Genomic DNA, 21,309 nt, shown 5'->3' with positions numbered 1-21,309 from the left:
AGAATTAACGGTCCTGTTTTCGAAAGCAGACGATAACTGCCGGGACACCTGAGCGCTAAACACATACTCGCCCATTTACCAATGACTTCACCGCGTTGTACACGGGACGTTAAACGATAACCTTCCTTCCTTCTTCCATTGTTTTACAGCATTTACATGAAATGAAGTGTTCTACAGAGGGTCATCGATTTAACATGCTCCTGTGGATCTTTCATACCGATACCACAAAATCTTTCCCACAAATTCAGTAGTCTATGAAGATTTAATAGACTGCAAGTGCCAGAACTAAATAACTGTCTTCGTCTACAGTCCCTATAATTAACAAAAATAGTTTTTAATTTCAAAGATTTGCTACCACTCACAATTATTGTAACACTATGTATTTTCGTGCTATGTATTTCGATCTATGAACTCACCATCAAGCCCTGCCACAACATAGTTTATTTGATATTGTAGTAACGTTTATACAATTTTTATCTATGTTCCGGATACCGACATTAAACACAACTCCAACATTTCGCATAATACGGACTTCTCGTGCATACGTTACGTCTTTGTGGAACTCAGAGAGTCATGAATACTTCCACCTGAGGAACACTGATGGACAATAACTGAGTGTCTGCAAGCCATACTTGTTCTCATCGACGATTTTGTGCACAAACGTAATAGCCCAAAAAATGGAAGGTTCGTGATGCGTTGCGAAAAAGTGACGTAGTTTTGTTCTAATTTTATACCAGCAATGTACTGCACTAAAGATATAACTTTGGCGTTGCAAAGGCTGCAGTGGCGATAATATGAAGTGTACAACACTGCGTTCCATTGCCTCGTCCGCCTGCTTAGCTGGGTGGTAACGTGATCGCCTCCCATGCAAGTGGGCCCGGGTTCGATTCCAGGCCAGCTTGGAGATTTTTCTCCGCTCGTGGACTGGGTGTTGTGTTGTCCTCATCATCATTTCATCCTCATCACCGGCGTGCAAGTCGGACAATGTGACGTCCAATGAAATAAGACTTGCACTTGGCGGCCGAACTTCCCCGAATAGGGGCCTCCCGCCCAAGATGCCATACGCTCATTTCCATTTTTCCATTTCCATTGCCTCGTATGTCCGGTTGAACACTAATATCCATCAGTGACAAACTGCACACCGAAACCTGATTTCTTAACGGTAGAAGCTTCAGCCCGTAAAGGTCAGGCAAATACGATCACAAGGGTGTAGAAAAACAAATCGCTTACCGTGTTTGAAATGATGTCGTTATACGCAGGAGGTGACAACAATGATCTCTCTCCATCTAGGTTGGAACCACATCCATGCACGAGCCTAGATTCGAACTCGGACCCTTCGCTTTACGAGGCAGCGACCTTACCATCATGCCATGACGACGGACTTCCACAACTGGTAAAGTGCTATTTAAAAATTATCCTTTATGATGTTACAATTTCGTATCCAGCAGTGTAAATTGTCGCGTATAATTGGTATCTCCCAATGACTGTCTGCTGATTCTGACTTATCAGCTCGTTTGGGAGGATTGAGCCTATTACACTAGTACTATCATTGTGCATATTGCCCTTAAATAAGTCACTATACAGTTAATAAAACTTGAAGCGCATTCGGAGCATTCGGTGTCACGACTGGCCAGACTACTGTTACGGAAGCATTTCCCTATTGTTTTATAAATAGATTTCAGACTGCAGCTAGTTTCATCTGTGATTGCATGTATTTAATCCTTCCATTTTATTTCGCATGCATTATTATTCACAATCAATATTCGATTACTTTCGGTTCTGGCACGCTAACCCTGACGCAAAAGACTATTGCAATCTTGTGTTTATTAAGGTGCATAGTTTTATTGTGCTTCTTTCAACTCTTAGGGTACTCTTAGCATACTGAAAGTTTTAGACGTCTCTGCCCCAGTTTTTTTCCACACGGTTTGGTATTACGTTTAGATGGCTTCTACTTCTGGTTAGAAATGATATTCAACATTGATTTTTTTTCGCGAAGGAGCGACTGATGACCTCGTAGCTTGATCCCATAATTCCCGTACAGCCAGTTAACCAAACAATCAATGTTTAACAAGGAAAATCGCCATAACGCCGGGAAATTTGAGAAGTTATTTTATTTTACTTTCACAGCCAGTTTCGGCAATTCATTTTGTATACCATCTGCACTTCATGTATAGATTCCCAAACGTATTGATATTGACATATTGGAGCCATCAGTTTCTGGATGTCGTGAATTAGTATTTCAAGTGTTCCTTCGAGGACTTGACAACAACTTAATCAGTTGTTGTGAAGTCTTCTTAAGTAAGCACCTGAAATATGCATTTACGACATCCAGAAACTGATGGGTCCAGTATGCCAATATCGATGCGTTTGAGTGTCTGTCATGAGGTGCATATAGGGCCTGAAGATGGCATATTGAATTGCCGGAACTGGTTGTCAAAATGAAATAAAACAACATCTCAAATTGCACGGCTGTTTGGCGATTTCCCTTGTTAAATATTTGACCAGCTGTTGGCGGATCGACAGAGAAACAACCAATGTTTCTGTAAGTAGAGTAAGGTGCAAGTCCTGCGCCAGACTGAAATCTTACGCCGCCCGTTGTGGCCGAGCGGTTCTAGGCGCTTCAGTTCAGAACGGCGCTGCTGCTACGGTCGCAGGTTCGAATCCTGCCTCGGGAATGGATGTGTGTGATGTTCTTAGGTTAGTTAGGTTTAAGTAGTTCTATGTCTAGGGGACTGATGACCTCAGATGTTAAGTGCCATAGTTATCTCAGCCATTTGAACCATTTGAAATCTTACGCGAGGCGAGCGTAAAAATTCATACAACTGTCTTCTGATAACCAACATTCTTGTACACTGGTGCTACTAATCTTCCGTGAGATCGTCCGATATTACATTTACGGCTACTGGTGACTGCTGTACAGAATAAAGTGTTACTTTCTTATCTCTGAGAAATTCTTCGTCCAATCACAAACTCGGCCAAATAGCTTCGCCCAAACCACAAACGCGGCCATACAGACAATAAGAACGTATTTACTTCAGGAATTGTCATAGTGGTAGTGACTGAATGTTTTTGAAAAGAACACGGAGATCCTCAGAGCTTTCTCTGACTGCGGACAAAGGTCGGCTTGTCTTCCCAACTGGACCGGTCTTCCACCCCTCCCTTCTCCACACAGAATTTCCTTAGAAGGCTCTCGATTAGCATACTGAGGCTTCAAGGTTAGCCATTAAATAAACAGCCTTCCTTAAGAGGGCAGCAGCGAATCCAGTCTTCTCGAAGCAGATTGTCGATGCAGCTTCGCATCAGCGCCTACATCTTAAATGCCGATCGGTTGTTACACCACAGTCATAGAACAGACTGCTGTATTGCGAAAGCACGTGGGGAGCTACCGACGGTGCGCTGGCCACGTTTAACCGTATACCCACTATAGACGATCGGCGATCAGTCACTGCAGTTCAGAACATAGAAGTTCCAGCGGCGCGCCCCAGTAGGCTATTAGCTGAACAGTACCTCGTCATCGCCAGCTCACGACATTCTGCGGTATCAGATTTTTTTTTTCTTTTTACCAAATCGATTTCTGCTTATATTTGACGAAAACCGAGTGTGGCATGCCCACTTAGACAAATATGTACATCGTAGTTCAACGACGCGGTGCTGTGACACACTGTAGCATAGAAGCATACTTGCACTTAGATTTTATACGATTGTTTGTATTCATATTTAGATAATATGGAAGTCTTCCACGTTGTAGCAAGCATCGTACTAAAATACTTCTCGCGCCAATTCGGCTAACACTGAAGAAATCTCTCTCTTTCTCTCTCTCTCTCTCTCTCTCTCTCTCTCTCACACACACACACACACACACACTTACAGAGACAGAGATCGCCGTTACATTTACTGGTTAGTCAAGTCACAACGACTGAAACGCACCCAGTGCGCATAACTGACTATGAAAACTAAGTGTAATTCATAACGAATAACCAGAGCAAAAATTGATTTATTGACGGGAAAACATGACGCCACGCACCTCATGGCAGAAGAAGACGACAGATGACGCGTCACATGCGATATTACCAATGGCCACAAAAATTTGCATAATTAGGATGACGTGGCGTTCCACTTAACGGGAAGTAATGACTAGCATGTGCCCTATCTTTCATTCATTCCCGACCATAGAGTGTGACGGAGCTGTTTGATGCCCGCCACATTGTAAATGTCGATACTCTCCAGTCAAACATCAGTGAACTTGGCGCGAGGCAAGCAGATTTCCAATTGAGTACATTTGAGAGACGATTTCTAGCTTCGCAAAGAAAGGAAACCCACGAAAACCGTCGTCTTGTACCTCCCGTAGTGATGGGAGATTGTGGGGAAATTAGTCGCTAAAAATTAAGGAAGGAAAGTAAATTTTTATTACCCTTTTTAAATATTTTATCTTTATTCACCCAACTGTATTCATTATTTTCCAGTTCACATGCTGTCGATTTCAAAGCCCAAAAGCACCGTCTTTTGATACAAATATGCGGCAATCAATATACACTCATGCTCATAAATTAAGGATAACTGCTGAATGTGGTGCCACACAACGTGGCACTACACAAAACAGGCGCCAATAGCATAGGCACATAAGGAACACACACGACACAGATCTGTAAGTCCACGGTATTGGTGATAAGTTGAGAAAACCGTCCCGAAACACATGTGCTAGAAAACGCCACTGTTTCCTGCGCATGTACCCCGACATCAATATGGGATATGGTCACCATGCACACGTACACAGGCCGCACAATGGGTTGGCATACTCTGGATCAGGTCGTCGAGCAGCTGCTGGGGTATAGCCTCCCATTCTTGCACCAGTGCCTGTCGAAGCTCCTGAAGTGTCGCAGTGGTTTGAAGACGTGCAGCGATACGTTGACCGAGAGTATCCCAGACGTGCTCGATGGGGTTTAGGTCTAGTAGAGAACAGGCAGGCCACTCCATTCGCCTGGTAACTTCTGTTTCAAGGTACTCCTCCACGATGGCAGCTTAGTGGGGACGTACGTAATCATCCATCAGGAAGAAGGTGGGGACCCACTACACCGCTGAAAATGCGGGCATACTGGTGCAAAATGACGTCCCGATACACCTCACCTGTTACAGTTCCTATGTCAAAGACATGCAGGGGTGTACGTGAGACCAATCATACAATCCCACCATCAAACCACGACCTCCATACAGGTCCTTTCAAGGACATTAAGCGGTTGGTATCTGGTTCCTGCTTCACGCCAGATGAAAACCCGGCGACAATCACTGTTCATACTACACCTGGACTCGTCCATGAACATAACCAAGGACCACTCCGTCAATGACCATGTACTGTGTTCTTGACACCAGGCTTTACGGGCTCTCCTGTGACCAGGGGTCAGTGGAATGCACCTTGCAGGTCTCCGGGCGAATAAACCATGTCTGTTCAGTCGTCTGTAGACTGTGTGTCTCTAGACAACTGTTCAGTGGCTGCGGTAAGGTCCCGAGCGAGGTTACCTGCAGTACTCCGTGGCCGTCTGCAGGCACTGATGGTGAGACGTCGGTCTTCTTGTGGTGTTGTGCACTGCGGACGCCCCGTACTGTAGCGCCTGGACACGTTTCCTGTCTGCTGGAATCATTGCCATAATCTTGAGATCACACTTTGTGGCACACGGAGGGCCGGTGCTACGACCTGCTGCGTTTGACCAGCCTACAGTAGCCCTAGTATTCTACCCCTCATAACGTCACCAATATGTGCTCTTCGAACCATTTTCAACACATAGTCACCGTTAGCACGTCTGAAAACTTCTGCACACTTACTCGCTGCACCGTACTCTGACGTGCACCAACACAACTCTGCGTATGTGGACTGCTGCCGGCACCACCATGCGACAACCGCAGGTCAAATGCATCGCATGGTCATACCCCGAGGTGATTTAAACCCGCACACTGCCCACCAGAGCGTTGTTTCACCGTGTATCATCATTATCCTTAATTTATGAGCATGAATGTACATCTGCAGCACACATCATCTGATCCAGAGCATGAGAAAGGTGCTGAGTCACTCATTCACTTGGAGGATGATTCGTGTCTATTAATTGCTGAATAGCTGAGCACTTTCCTCGTGCTGTATCCGATAATACACACTGATAAGCCAAAACATTATGACTACCAGACACGTAAATGTTAATTTCACTGTGGACATGTGAGTGCAGGCGTAGATAAATTTCCCAAAACCCATAGTGGGTACCAGACAATCAGAGCTATCTTTAATTTATTTCTAGTGCAATAAAATAGTATAGCCTAGCGCACTCAGAGTACCTGTGTGTGTGTGTGTGTGTGTGTGTGTGTGTGTCACCGACTTGCTCGATACGTGCCGTGTACCCGTCGCGAGAGGTCTGCGGAAATTTTCATATCATACATAAGGTTCGTCTTATTGGTCTTGGGCGAATTCATGTTGGCTGCTATGGTGAGCCTCTTTTTCTGTGGATTACTAAAGGAGAAGGTCTTCTTTTATGGGAGAAACTTGTCGTCTTTGTGTGACTGAGACGCAAGTCCCACACGTCGCACCAAACTTGAGCAGCAGATCCACATATGACGTACCTGCAGGAACAGCAGAGTGCTGAGGCCCAGCAGAATAGACTCATTACATAGTGACCTGTCGACTGCCCAGCTTTCCTGGGTACAGTGTGTGGCAAACACAGCGACACAAATATTTAGGACTTACTCCACTTCCATCACGCCTCTCAGTACTCTTCGCGTTCGTGCAGGAGGAGAGAATGGGTGCGCGTGTCTCGGGACAAAACTGGCGCGTGCAGCTGCCCGCGCACCGGTTAAAAGAATCGAGGGAAGGGGGAGGAACGGAACCTTTTGTTTCCACAGCAAGCAGCTGGACGCCTTTCCCGAGCGACAAACGTGACGACAGCTGCCTTCACCGGGCAATGCTAGGCCGTTCACGTGGAACCAATTGTGATCAGTTCAATAAACGTGAAACCACTTGTGAGGTCGCTGATCGCACAACTCCAGTACTGACTGTTGAAACACGTATGTAACATAGCAGCGATGGCGAGGCATTGTAGCATCTGTGACCAGAGAGTATGCGCTTGACCGCGCGAGTGTTGCGAGCGGTTCTCAGTCAGTAGCAGTCAGTCAGTCGTTGCGAGTCTGTAGCTCTGTCTAGTTGAGAGCAGTACTCAGTCTGTAGTCGTCATGCAGAGCGGTCGGTCAGTAGTAGCAGCCCAGTGCGGTTGTGTGATGTAGGCGGTCGGCAACACTGGTCAAGATGAGGAATAAGGTATACTGTTAATTAATATAATCATTAGATAATGAAAAATTTTATTTATTGTAATTATTCTCCAACAAGTCTCCCAATAATAATTTTTTTATTTCAAAAGCATTTTTTCAAAAATTTAATTTTTTATTGAACTAAAGATCTCGTTGCACTTCCCATTTCATTCCACTTCTTTTGAAGAAAAATTTCAATAGAATTACAAAAAAAAAGGAGAATATTATTATTTGCAATGCAGTTCCTCCAAGTGGTGCGCAACAACAAGAGCAGATATGTGACATCGATTTATTCTGAGGTAAGACTTTAATTCTGATTGTTTTTACACAGGGCCAAAGACCGATATTTCGGTTTAATTGAATTTTCTTGTCACTGAATGGACTTTAATTTTTTGAAGGATTTATAATTGAGTCAGATTGCGAATTTCACATTTGTTGCCATTGTCAGTACATTTGATTGTGGGCAGGTTACTCATAGAGCCATGTCCATCAGCATTTCTAATTAGTATCGTCCTTTTCTTTTAAAATTTTTGTGGGGAGGTTACACTTGGCTCCCATTTCTATTAAGTATTGCTATATTTTCTTTAAAAATTGCGGTGGGGAGGTTACACTGTGTGTAAAGCTGAAGGTACCTTAGAACGGAATTCTCGAAAACTGATGGCACTTCGGAAGCTATATGGAAGACGGAGATGACTGATTCTAGCGTCGCAGTAATTACTTCTCAAGCGCAGTCAGGGGTTTGCATCTCGTTAATGCTGCAGTTTCCCACACTATCGAACAAAACGTTCCGAGACTGATTTTCTTCCTGGCGTATAAGCGATATCGGACCGGTAACTAACAAATGTAAATAACAGATCTGCATTTCGCCAGTCAGTTGTGAGCAGGCAGTGTTAAGTATTGGACGTGCGTGCGTAGTGTGTCAACGTTGTTGTGTCACAGATAGCAATGGAGCAACGAACAAAGCGTTCAAAAGACTTTCTCCAGACTGTTTTGAAGAAAAGTGTGTGCCAGTTTTATCCCGCATACTTTGCCTCCCGAACAAAAACAATGACGTATGGACAACAGCCGCGCCATGACTGAAAAGAAATACGCGGGCAGTTCTTTTCCGGAAAAAATAGTCACGGGGGGGGGGGGGGGGGGGGGGGGAGGAGGGGGGTGGTGGCAAGGATGTGTATCTGACAGTTCGCCGAGTCCGAAGACGGTGCTAGTGTGACCAATAAGTTGGACAACATCCCTAAGAAGGAGTTTTCGGACGGTTTCAGTTGACTGTATGAAGATTCTGTGCGTGGTACTCCTCAAGCGGGAGGGTGGGTGAGGGGGGGGGGGGGGTGCGGGAGGGGGAGACACTACGAGATGTGTGAGAAAATCAATGAGATTGGCAACACTGCGAACGATCTGACAACGCTGTGTTGTTCTACTTGTGTACACCGGTGTGTTCATCACTTCCAGTTGCTCAGTTCGAGTTTCAGCTCCGTGCAGCCATCACATGATTGAGAGCCCCAACAGAGGAGCTGTGTTTTGTTTCCGAAAATGAAACTGCGGAATTTAGAGCAACTTTGTGACATCAAGTTCTGTGTTAAACACGGGGAATCCGCGAGTGTGACCTTTGAAATGTTGAAACAGGCCTACAGGTAACATTACTTATCAACAGCGCAATTTTTTCGCTGGTGGAAGTAATTTTTGGGAGGCCGACAACACGTTGAAGATGAACCTCGCTTAAATTCAAAAACGTCGAGCGTGTGGGTCCTCTTGTGAGATCAGACCGACGTTACGAAGTTGTACACAAAAGACAAATTCTTTCGGAACCTCGAACGGTTCATGATATAAGTGTCCTCATTACGAGGAACACACCGTACGAGGAGGTGAGCAGGTTTAGGTGCAATGCAGCACAATACAGATTGTTTATAAATAAATATCGGGATTTTAAAGCTTTATAACATTTATTATATTAAACTTACAGTTATAAATGATATGTCAAATGAAAGAGCAACACAAACAGTTTTACCAAGAACCTTATAAATGTTCAATGTGAGCACCATTTGTCACACGGCACACATCAAGTCTATAGCCGAGTTCTTCCCAAACGTTGATAAGTGTGTCTTCAGTGATTGTAGCAACAGCTGCTTCAATCCGGTTTCCTAATTCAGGGAGGTCTGCTGGTAGCGGAGGCACGTACACACGATCCTTGATGAAGCCCCAAAGGAAAAAATCGCATGGCGTTAGGTCGGGTGAACGTGGAGGCCATGCAAAGCAAGCCCTTTCATTGGGCCCCTTGCGGCCTATCCAGCGCTTGGGTACAGTGAAGTTCAACCAATTGCGTACATCGCTATGCCAATGATGTGGCACTGGTGCCAAAGACAACTGTTTGAGTTGCTCTTTCATTTGACATATCATTTATAACTGTAAGTTTAATGTAATAAATATTATAAACCGTTAAAACCTCGATATTCATTTATAAACACCCTGTATGAAGACGAGCAACCGATGAAGAGTCTTGTTATTATTGTTGAAATTCGAGACAGGTAACATGATGTACGACAAGAGGCCTAGAAGAACGTATAGCAAGACGATCACTGCCTTTCTGTAGCGCAAGCGACGAGGCATGGTTACTTCAGTTTGAGACAATTAGCCATTACCGAAGATAAAAACCATATTACCATTTCTTGTGAATGACCTAACATCGGTTTTGGGGTTTACTGTGGCTATCTATATGTACACAAGTTCTAGTACAGCGTTTAGGACTCTCAGTGAAGCTGTCTGTCTCGCTAAGCCTTCAACGATGGCTGCAATTTTACGACCATCTTCCACAGTTAAAATAACAACCACGCGAGCACTTGAACCATACAAAAGGTGTCAGGTTTCAGGGCTAGAAAATGGGGGAAAAATGCTGATCGAAGCATCGATACCGACAGGTCCCTGTACCTCGTCGGCTGGAAACGAATATTACGGAAGCAGTTACTCAGTTCTTCATGTGCTGCCCCTATGGTACTCGAACGAAAGTACGAGGGCAGTTCAATAAGTAATGCAACACATTTTTTTTCTCGGCCAATTTTGGTTGAAAAAACCAGAAATTTCTTCTGGAATATTTTCAAACATTCCCGCTTCGTCTCGTATAGTTTCATTGACTTCCGACAGGTGGCAGCGCTGTACGGAGCTGTTAAAATGGCGTCTGTAACGGATGTGCGTTGCAAACAACGGGCAGTGATCGAGTTTCTTTTGGCGGAAAACCAGGGCATCTCAGATATTCATAGGCGCTTGCAGAATGTCTACGGTGATCTGGCAGTGGACAAAAGCACGGTGAGTCATTGGGCAAAGCGTGTGTCATCATCGCCGCAAGGTCAAGCAAGACTGTCTGATCTCCCGCGTGCGGGCCGGCCGTGCACAGCTGTGACTCCTGCAATGGCGGAGCGTGCGAACACACTCGTTCGAGATGATCGACGGATCACCATCAAACAACTCAGTGCTCAACTTGACATCTCTGTTGGTAGTGCTGTCACAATTGTTTACCAGTTGGGATATTCAAAGGTTTGTTCCCGCTGGGTCCCTCGTTGTCTAACCGAACACCATAAAGAGCAAAGGAAAACCATCTGTGCGGAATTGCTTGCTCTCATGTGGCTGAGGGTGACAATTTATTGTCAAAGATTGTTACAGGCGATGAAACATGGGTACATCTCTTCGAACCTGAAACAAAACGGCAATCAATGGAGTGGCGCCACACCCACTCCCCTACCAAGAAAAAGTTTAAAGCCATACCCTCAGCCGGTAAAGTCATGGTTACAGTCTTCTGGGACGCTGAAGGGGTTATTCTGTTCGATGTCCTCCCCCATGGTCAAACGATCAACTCTGAAGTGTATTGTGCTACTCTTCAGAAATTGAAGAAACGACTTCAGCGTGTTCGTAGGCACAAAAATCTGAACGAACTTCTCCTTCTTCATGACAACGCAAGACCTCACACAAGTCTTCGCACCCGAGAGGAGCTCACAAAACTTCAGTGGACTGTTCTTCCTCATGCACCTTACAGCCCCGATCTCGCACCGTAGGTTTTCCATATGTTTGGCCCAATGAAGGACCCAATCCGTGGGACGCACTACGCGGATGATGAAGAAGTTATTGATGCAGTACGACGTTGGCTCCGACATCGACCAGTGGAATGGTACCGTGCAGGCATACAGGCCCTCATTTCAAGGTGGCGTAAGGCCGTAGCATTGAATGGAGATTACGTTGAAAAATAGTGTTGTGTAGCTAAAAGATTGGGGAATAACCTGGTGTATTTCAATGCTGAATAAAACAACCCCTGTTTCAGAAAAAAATTGTGTTGCATTACTTATTGAACTGCCCTCGTAGAATAAATTCGATGAAGCTGCTACTTGATGATTAGGTACAGCTGTGAGCCTGATGCAAACGCATGAACTTTGGAGGCTTGTTTTGTACGTAAATCAGAACAGGCATCAATTTTTGGCGGACTGTCCAATACCACACAAGCCACAAGAGTTCCGAAGCAAACTGCCTTTCTTTCAAGTGGGTGTTTCGCTACAGAGACGTGTCCTTGCGACCCAACGACAACGTCACTTACGGCAGCAATAGAGTCGGGAGCATCATGATTAGCCTAGGGCAGAAATGAAAGCTGTCCGTCCGACAGCTCAAGCACCACCACGCTACCCCAGGATATGACTGCTAGACAGTAATCTACGGGATTTGCGTGACTTACACGCCAGCACCTCGAGGCCGCCACCTACCTTCGGTCACGTAGACTTGTAAGATAAATGTCACGACACACTGCACCCGTTTAACGTGCCGCAAGTGGACTGAGGCGGATTAGGGATCTTACATAGAAGAAAGCTGCGAGCATGTCGCTAAAACCAATATTGTAGGTTACTGTTGTTCACAGAGAGCTAACGTCTAACAGGTAAAAAGACAGTCGCAGATACGTCTTTGCTGCACGGCAAGTAAGTACATAATGCTATTTTCGTCGCTGCAGCTGTCCATAATACGCTAGCTTCGCACGCACTCAAGCTACGCGCGAGGCCGTGGCCGCATTGCTGCCAGGATTTATTTCATAACAGTGAGCTGTGCAGTTGTTTCGACGAAGTACTCCGGTCACGTCTGCCTTATTTTTTCAACTTTTGCCAGTGACCTAATGACTCGATTCTTTAGTGGGTGTTCTACTGACCTAGTTAACGTTGTTCCATATTGAAGGCGCACAGTTTAGTAACTGTTCCTACAGCCATTGAATAAAATAATAGTAGTATGTTCTATCAGCTGGAAGGATATCAGGGGAAAAGTAATTCCTTTCACTCTGGCAGCAAAATTTTAATACGGTCGTTGAATTACTGCAGCGTTCCGAACTAAAATTGACGGCTTCAGTTAACTACACTTCTTTCATTGCCGTGTTGACACAAACACAGAGAGAATAAAGAAGAGGGATGAAGTTGAACCGAAACAGAAAAGAAAGACCTCCTCAAGCTATCAACTAAAAGAAACGTTAGTCTGAAGAGACACATATTAACAAAGTAAACAGTTAGTGGTCTATCCTAAAGAGACAGTATAATTTGTTAGTGATTTCACAATGTGGAAGACAAACTGTAAGAGTGAGGAAGGAATTTCGGCCGGTCGGAGTGGCCGAGCGGTTAAAGGCGCTACAGTCTGGAACCGCACGACCGCTACGGTCGCAGGTTCGAATCCTGCCTCGGGCATGGATGTGTGTGATGTCCTTAGGTTAGTTAGGTTTAAGTAGTTCTAAGTTCTAGGGGACTTATGACCACAGCAGTTGAGTCCCATAGTGCTCAGAGCCATTTGAACCATTTTTTAAGGAATTTCGACTATATAAACAAACACATGTTGATCACAAAATGAAAAGTACAAGTGATGTGTTGTGACAAATTTGGGTGAAAAAAACGCCGGAAATCGGCCAACTGGACCATGGGGACCGAATGAACATATCTCCAGGACCACACATATGGACTAAAAATACTGGAAATCGTAAGCAACAGCAAACGATATTTTAACCTCCCGAAATTTGTGCTACAAAAGTTGTTTTTAATCTGAAAAACAAGGGAAAATATGACAAATATAACAACACTGAAGAGCCAAAGAAACTGGTAGACTTGCCTCATATCGTGCAAGGCCCCGCGAGCACGCACAAGTGCCGCAACACGACCTGGCCTGGGCTCGACTAATGTCTGAAGTGGTGCGCAAGGAACTGACACCGTGAATCCTGCACGGCTGTCCACAAATCCGTAAGTGTTCGAGGGGGTGGAGATCTTTTCTGAACAGCACGTTGCGTAAAGGATTGTGTCGTGCAGTCATCAAGGCTACATGAGTGGGCCTCCGGCTCCGAAAGCCCGTATCGACGATGTTTCGTTTAACGGTTCGCACTCTGACACTTGTTGATGGCCCAGCATTGAAATCTGCAGCAATTTGCGGAAGGGTTGCACTTATGTCACGTTGAACTATTCTCTTCAGTCGTCATTGATCCCGGTCTTGCAGGATCTTTTTCCGGCTGCAGTGATGTCGAAGAGTTGATCTTTTGCTGGATTCCTGATATTCGTGAAATGGTCGTACGGGAAAATCCTCACTTCATCGCTATCTCTAAGATGCTGTGTCCCATCGCTCGTGCGCCGACTATAACACCACGCTCAAACTCACTTAAATCTTGGTAACCTGCCACAGTAGCAGCAGTGGCCGATCTAACAACTGCGGCAGACACTTCTCGTCTTATATAGGCGTTGCCGACCGCAGCGTCGCATTATGCCTGATTACGTATCTCTTTATATGAATACGCATGCCTACACCAGTTTGTTTGGCTCTTCAGTTTAGTAACATACTGTAACTACTACATAATACATTTATTATGTGTATAAAAATAAACATGTATTTTCGGCCACTTAAGATGCTTCATAAATAAAAGAAGCGAAACGCATATTGCAAAAAACAAACTGCCTTTCATTTAGTTGCACAGACGGAACATACCTTCATGAGTTTTGAGGCAACTTAGGAACGATATAAAACGAAAAAATGAAGAAGTTAATCGTTTGTAGAAGGAAGCCAAGCTGAAGTTCACCGACGAGAATTCTCTTAGTGATTACATAAATCAAGAGATTGAAAATCTGCGAAATCATACAGTTCAAAGGTAGGTAGAAACAATGTTGTCTTTGATCTGCCAAGTAAGGAACGGTTAGTGACGTTTAATGTGTCTAACATACCAATAAATGGTCAGTTTCTTAGGGACCCGTCAAAACGCTTAATACTAGTTTCGTGGAGCATTTTTGTCTGTCTGAATATTACTCAGGGTTGACATGTTTAAAATAAGGTGTTTGTAATCATGTGTTAAGAACATTGACTAATGCACTTTATAAATAAATCTTGGTTCTATTACACTGTTTTGATCAGTATTTAAGACAAATAAAAAATGTCATTTTTACGAGGGGCGTTTGAAAAGTCCGTGCATTCAGCCATATTGGTCTATTTCTTTGTGTTTGGCATTCGTGTGAATCAAGGAAGTCGAGTGATTGTCAAAAAATGGACGAAAAAGAATTTCGTGTGGTGATTAAACATTACTTCATGAAAGGCAAAACGCCTCATGAAACTAAAGAGAAGCTTGATAAACATTACGGTGCCTCTGCACCTTCGATTAGAACAGTTTAAAAGTGGTTTCAAAATTTTCGGAGTGGCCATATGGGCACAAGTGATACTGGACGTTCTGCAGGCCCTGCAGAGGTTACAACTCCAGAAATCATTGATAAAAATCCATGATATGGTGATGGATGACAGAAGAGTTAAGGTGCGTAAGATTGGTAGTGCTGTGGGCATCTCGAATGAACGGGTTGCATAAACATTTGGACATGAAAAGCTATCCCCAAGATGGGTCCCACGATTGCTCACGCCTGACCAAAAACAGAATCGTGCGAAGTGTTGCAAGGATGGTTTCAGCTGTTCAGGAAGAATCCGCAGGACTTTAAGCGTCGTTCCGTTACTGTGGATGAAACATGGATACATTACTATACTCCTGAGAGCAAACAACAATCTAAACAATGGGTTAACAAGGGAGAATTTGCAACAAAAAAGGTGAAGACCATTTCTTCGGCCAGAGAGGTTATGGCGACTGTCATTTAGAATTCGCAAGGGATAATCCTCATCGACTATCTGGAAAAGGGTAAAACTATTACAGGTTCATATCATTCATCGTTATTGGACCTTTTGAAAATCGAGCTGCAAGAAAAACGCCGGCGATTGGACCGCAAGGAAGTCCTTTTCCATCACGACAATGCACCAGAAGTTGTGGTCGCAAAATTAATGGAAATAGGATTCCAACTCGTTCCACGTCCCCCTATTCTACAGACTTGCCTCCCTCTGACTACTATTTGTTCCTCAATTTGAAGAAATGGCTGGCGGGACAGAGATTTTATTCGAACGAGGAGGTGATTGCAGCAACTAATAGCTATTTTGCAGACTTGGACAATTCCTATTATTCGTAAGGGATCAACAAATTAGAACAGCGTTGAATGAAGCGTATAAGTCTAAAAGGAGACTAAGTCGAAAAATAAAAAAGGTTTACCCCAGACACGTAAGTAGTTTTTATTTTTGCACCGACTTTTCAAACGCCCCTCGTACGTATTTTTACCCAACTTCACGGAAAACCTCATGTGAGGGGAAGGGGCAGGGGTATGGGGTGTCTCACTACATCTCGGTAAATCTCGCCAAGAGGGGAGGGGGGCATCCAAATTTTGAAGAAAACCTCTCACATAATTAACGGAGGTCCCATTTCCTTCAGACAAAACAAATTTTTGAAGCCGTGTAATGATCAACAGGAACATTCGTACCTTGACAATAATATTCTATCTATAATTAATCTACACTAATAAGAATCTTGCATCCGTTGCTTAATGTAAGCTCACTGTACATCAAATTAGTTACCCTAGTGCACACGCACAGACGAAACGTTAAACGTTTACGCATGGTGCAGGGGTCGCGTCACTGGTACAACGCCGTGAGCATAAGGCAATACAGAACAATGAGACCTTTATGTTTCAATTGGCATTGCACGCAGACATGGGTAAATGTAAGGACGTGACAGAGTGGCACAAAGAGGTAATAGTGTTTGGCCGTGCCCATTGCCTTACGACGTGTCAAGCTGCCGTTCAACGTGTCTAAAAGCAGTGGTGTAACACACGTGGCCGTGAAACACGACTGCAGAATTGAATGCGGAAAAAGATCCTGGCTGACAGAGACCAGAGACACGTTTTATGGCTTATAAATCTAAATCGCTTCCAAACCCGACAGGAATTGCTGCAGACGGTGACTGAAGATCCATCCCAACCTCATAGCGGGAGAACGGTGCGACGACACTGCAAGCAATGAACATTTGCAGTCGGTCACTCGCAAGAGACCATTGCTTACACAGGCACATAAAGACGACGACAACAGCAAAGTTCATCGGTTGGGAAGAATATGTGACTGGTTGCCTAGACACTGTCCCACGCTGTTACAGCTCGATGGTCTGCAAAATCACCCGACTTGAACCACACAGAAAATCTGTGCGACATGTTGGAAAAGAGGGTAAAATACCGACATCAGCATCTGCAGAATTTGGTGGAAATCAGCGATCAAATCTTGAGCGAGTGTCTTAAACTGGATGCGACGTCCCCGAACAAGCTTGTGAACTCACTTCCTAATAGAATACAGGCGGCTGTCAAGTCAAACGGATGGAATTATACGTATTAAGTGATGCTTGCAACGCTTTCTCTAGGGCTGACTAATTTTTGTCCGGTGAGCTTATATGGAAGCTACCCGGTACAGGTACTTCTTCCCCTTTCTTAGCATTCCGTTTATGGAATATCCGCAGGAAGAAACGGAAGCAGCGTACTCCTGTACATGTCCTAATCCTCCCATGCTTATCAGGGAAGTCTGTACGTATCTAAACACAACTGGAAATACTAAGTCCTTACAATCTTTTGAGAAGATACATCCCGGTGATAGTGATCTGTAGTAAGATTCACTCTGTTTCGTGCGGCCATATTAGAAGCTGTTTCAATAAATAATCAACGAAATTGACACGAAAACTGCCTATAACGTGCCACACTGGATTCCTTACTTGCTGGGAGTCACATACACGATAGCTTTCTTGCAGATTTTCTACTAAAATTAATCTCTGTTATACTCTCGTACGGGCGAAGTAAATCTATCACAGACTATGCGCCTTTTCTTTGAAGTTCTTCTACTCGATCTGCCAATTACGTGGGTCCTTGTCAGATGAGCACTACTCGAGGATGATCTTCACAAGGGTTTCGTAAGTTATTTCCCGGAACCAGTCTAATAAATACAATGAAATTTATTAGCGGTACATCGGAATAATTATTCGATTTATGAATGCACGTAGGAAGCTGAGTGGTTCTCCGGAATAAATTACAAATAATCTCCGCCAGAACAAAATATTGTTGTACCCTCTTGTGTGTTCTCCTCACAGACATGAAGAACGACAGCTGTTCCCTGAGTATACGTTACCTTACGTACAATGTCGAGCCACATCATTATAACCACAGCGAACAATGCGGCGCAGTAATTATGACACCCAACTCGCATTTGGGAAGAGAGGGGTTAAGTCACTCTCCGTCCATCCGTATTTACGTTTTCTATGGCTTCCCTTTCTCGCTTAAGTCTACTACCAGACTGGTTCTTTTGAAAAAAGACCGATATCTTTTTCAGCGTTGTCTAATTCGAGCTTGTGATCTGTCTCTAATGAATTCACTGTAAACAAGACGCTAAAATGTAATCTTATCTCTGCTACGACCACTTCTAGTTACCATATTAACTTCCGTTTCCAATAGCTACATTAAGTAGCAGCAGGGAAGATAAAAAATGAGCTATGATAAAAATTTATCAAAGAATAGAAGATGAAACAGTAGAATGTGTGGTAGTGGAGAAGATTTGCAGCGATTTGTTGGGTAGCTCTGCGTATTTAATAACTTAAGATGCTAACAACAATTTCTTTGAGACTTTCCCAACAAGATCAGCTGGCCATCATTTGTGGACGTTACAGCAGTGTGAACAGCAGCAATGCTAATTTGAAAAAAACGAAGCTGCTGATATGTCTATCTGAGTGTGCTGCCAGCACACTCAATTGTCGAGAACGTGTTAGATGAGTATCCATGATACGGACATGAAAGAAACATTCTATGTTGGTCCGGGGCCATTGCTGAATAAATATTTGACTTTTTAAACTCGCCCTCGGCTAGAACATATTGCACGGACAATTGCAAAGAAAATAAATGAACAGTGCCCGGCAGAAGATGCAATTACAGCTGCTAAGTTTGTAAGAGAAACATTGTGAGATGACACAATGCATGTAAGAAGTCACAGGCAAGTGAATCAACTGTACTAATTATATATGATGTGTATTTTTGTATTGTTAAAGTATGCAAAAATTTGGTTCTACGTAGCTGATGTACGCCGGGACCGCCGTCTTGTGGAGGACGTTATGTTTTCCGGCCACGCAGAGTGCTGCACCCTACAGAATAAGCAGCGAGGGCAATCTGACGATAAGAAACAGCCATCGACGGCGCAGACAAATTATTAACCAATTGCTGAAAGAAGAAACAACGGTGTTCAGCTGTTCCTTTTAATGGTTCACGACGGATTTAACATGATCTTAACGGACAGCATCAGTTAGACTGAGAAATGATTCAAATGACTCTGAGCACTATGGGACTTAACTTCTAAGGTCATCAGTCCCATAGAACTTAGAACTACTTAAACCTAACTAACCTAAGGACATCACACACACCCATGCCTGAGGCAGGATTCGAACCTGCGACCGTAGCGGTCGCGCGGTGCCAGACTGAAGCGCCTAGAACCGCTCGGCCACCCTGGCCGGTGACTGAGAAATGGGTTAGAGGTTGTACCAGTCTGGATAACTGGCCGAGGCAGCTGTTTGCTCCGTGGATAGTCGGATGTAAGATTACGAGTTGGTAAGACAGCTGTCTGGTTTGACTTTGCGTTAGTTTCATGTGAAAGTTCCACAAGATTTGCTGGATAAAGTTATCAAAAAATGGTTCAAATGGCTCTGAGCACCATGGGACTTAACATCTGAGGTTATTACTCCCCTAGAACTTAGAACTACTTAAACGTAACTAACCTAAGGACATCACACACATACATGCCCGAGGCAGGTTTCGAACCTGCGACCGTAGCAGTCGCGCGGTTCCAAACTAAACCGCCTAGGACCGCTCGACCACAACGGCCGGCTCCATAATTAGATTAAATGTTGAAAATCAAATTTTTGTTCCATTTGGAAGCCGTTAGATAGGAGACCTGGGACTGGAGGCGTGCACCGGTTATTACAGCCAATATAATGTGGTGTAATTAAATATAGGAGACGCTGTGTCGGCTGATGGGGAGTAGTGAAGCGGCAGGGCCGGACGCAGGCGGCCACGTGGGGCGGTGACTGGCCGTGACAACAGACACGGGGTTGGGGTGAGTCACGCGGGCCGGGCGGCCGCCGACTCCCGCCGCTCAAACGACGCCGCCGCCGCTGCCAGAACTCTGCTCCGGTTCTGCTGGCTGGCAGCCACCGCTTTTGTTTGCTTCCCCACGCCTGTCTCACAGGCCAGGGAACGTGCGCCGTCGCGTCTACCTCCGCCCTCGTGAAAACGAGAACCCCACCGTCGGGCGAACAAGAAAAACGGTGCGAAATGGCGTTCGAGAGGAGAAAAGCGCCGTTCCTAGTTTAGCAAGCGGTTTCGACGTTGTTACTATTTGATGAAGTTCCACACTTGTTAAATCGTTGGAATCCTGTTCGAAGGCTCTTCGCAACACCGCAGAAATATTACCGGGTGATCAAAAAGTCAGTATAAATTTTAAAACTGAATAAACCACGGGATAATGTAGGTAGAGAGGTAAAAATTGTCACACATGCTTCGAATGACATGGGGTTTTATTAGAACCAAAAAGAAAAACAAAGTTCACAAAATGTCCGACAGATGGCGCTGGACAGCAAAACGTCAGTCACTGCGCATGACAATCGTGTATAAAAGGAGCTGTAATGAGAGAGAGAATCAGATGCGCCAGCAGTCGCAGCATGTTGACGTTACCTGAAAAGGCGCTTTTAGTGAAGCTGTATTATCAGAATGGGGAATGTGCTAGTTCAGCGTTACGATCCTATCGCCATAGGAAGGGGATTCGAACGGGTAAAGGTGGGTTGACAAATGTAGCTGTGGCGAGAATGATTTCGAAGTTCGAAGCCACGGGTTGTTTAGACGATAGACCTCGTAGTGGCCGACAGAGCACAAGGCGTGATGCTGCTGAGACAGTTCAGGAAGAAATGGAGACTGTAGCGGGTTCGTCTATGCACGGGGAAGTCAGCGCTCGTGCAGTCGCACGTCGCACCGGCATTCCATACACTACTGTTTGGTTGGCCATACACTACTGTTTGGTTGGCACTGAGGCGTACCCTCTATCAGTACAACATCCATCGGCATCATGAACTGTTACCTGGAGATTTAGTGAAGCGGAGGGCATTTGCGGTGTGGGCGTTTCAAATGATAGCGGAAGATGACGATTGGTTGAGTAACGTGAGAGTCTGTCAACGCCCACAACTGCAGAATGGCTCTGAGCACTATGGGACCCAACTTCTGAGGTCATTAGTCCCCTAGAACTTAGAACTAGTTAAACCTAACTAACCTAAGCACATCACACACATCCATGCCCGAGGCATGATTCGAACCTGCGACCGTAGCGGTCTCGCGGTTCCAGACTGCAGCGCCTAGAACCGCATGGCAACTTCGGCCGGCCACAACTGCAGAATTTGGGCTACCGAAAATCTTAGAACTGTCGTGGAAACTCCATTGCACGACGAGAAAGTCACGGTATAGGTTGGATTTACCACATCTACCGTTATCGGGCCTTTTTTCTTCGAGGAAATCCGTGATTCTGGTTTTGTAACTGCTATCGTGACGGGTGAGAGGTACGCCGATATGTTACAGAATCGCATCATCCCCAGCCTGGCTGATAAACACCTGCTGGAACGTACGATTT

The sequence above is a fragment of the Schistocerca americana genome, chromosome 4, assembly GCF_021461395.2.
Source record: "Schistocerca americana isolate TAMUIC-IGC-003095 chromosome 4, iqSchAmer2.1, whole genome shotgun sequence".
NCBI lineage: Eukaryota > Metazoa > Arthropoda > Insecta > Orthoptera > Acrididae > Schistocerca > Schistocerca americana.
The sequence above is the reverse complement of the archived record's forward strand: the minus strand, read 5'-3'. Positions refer to the sequence as shown.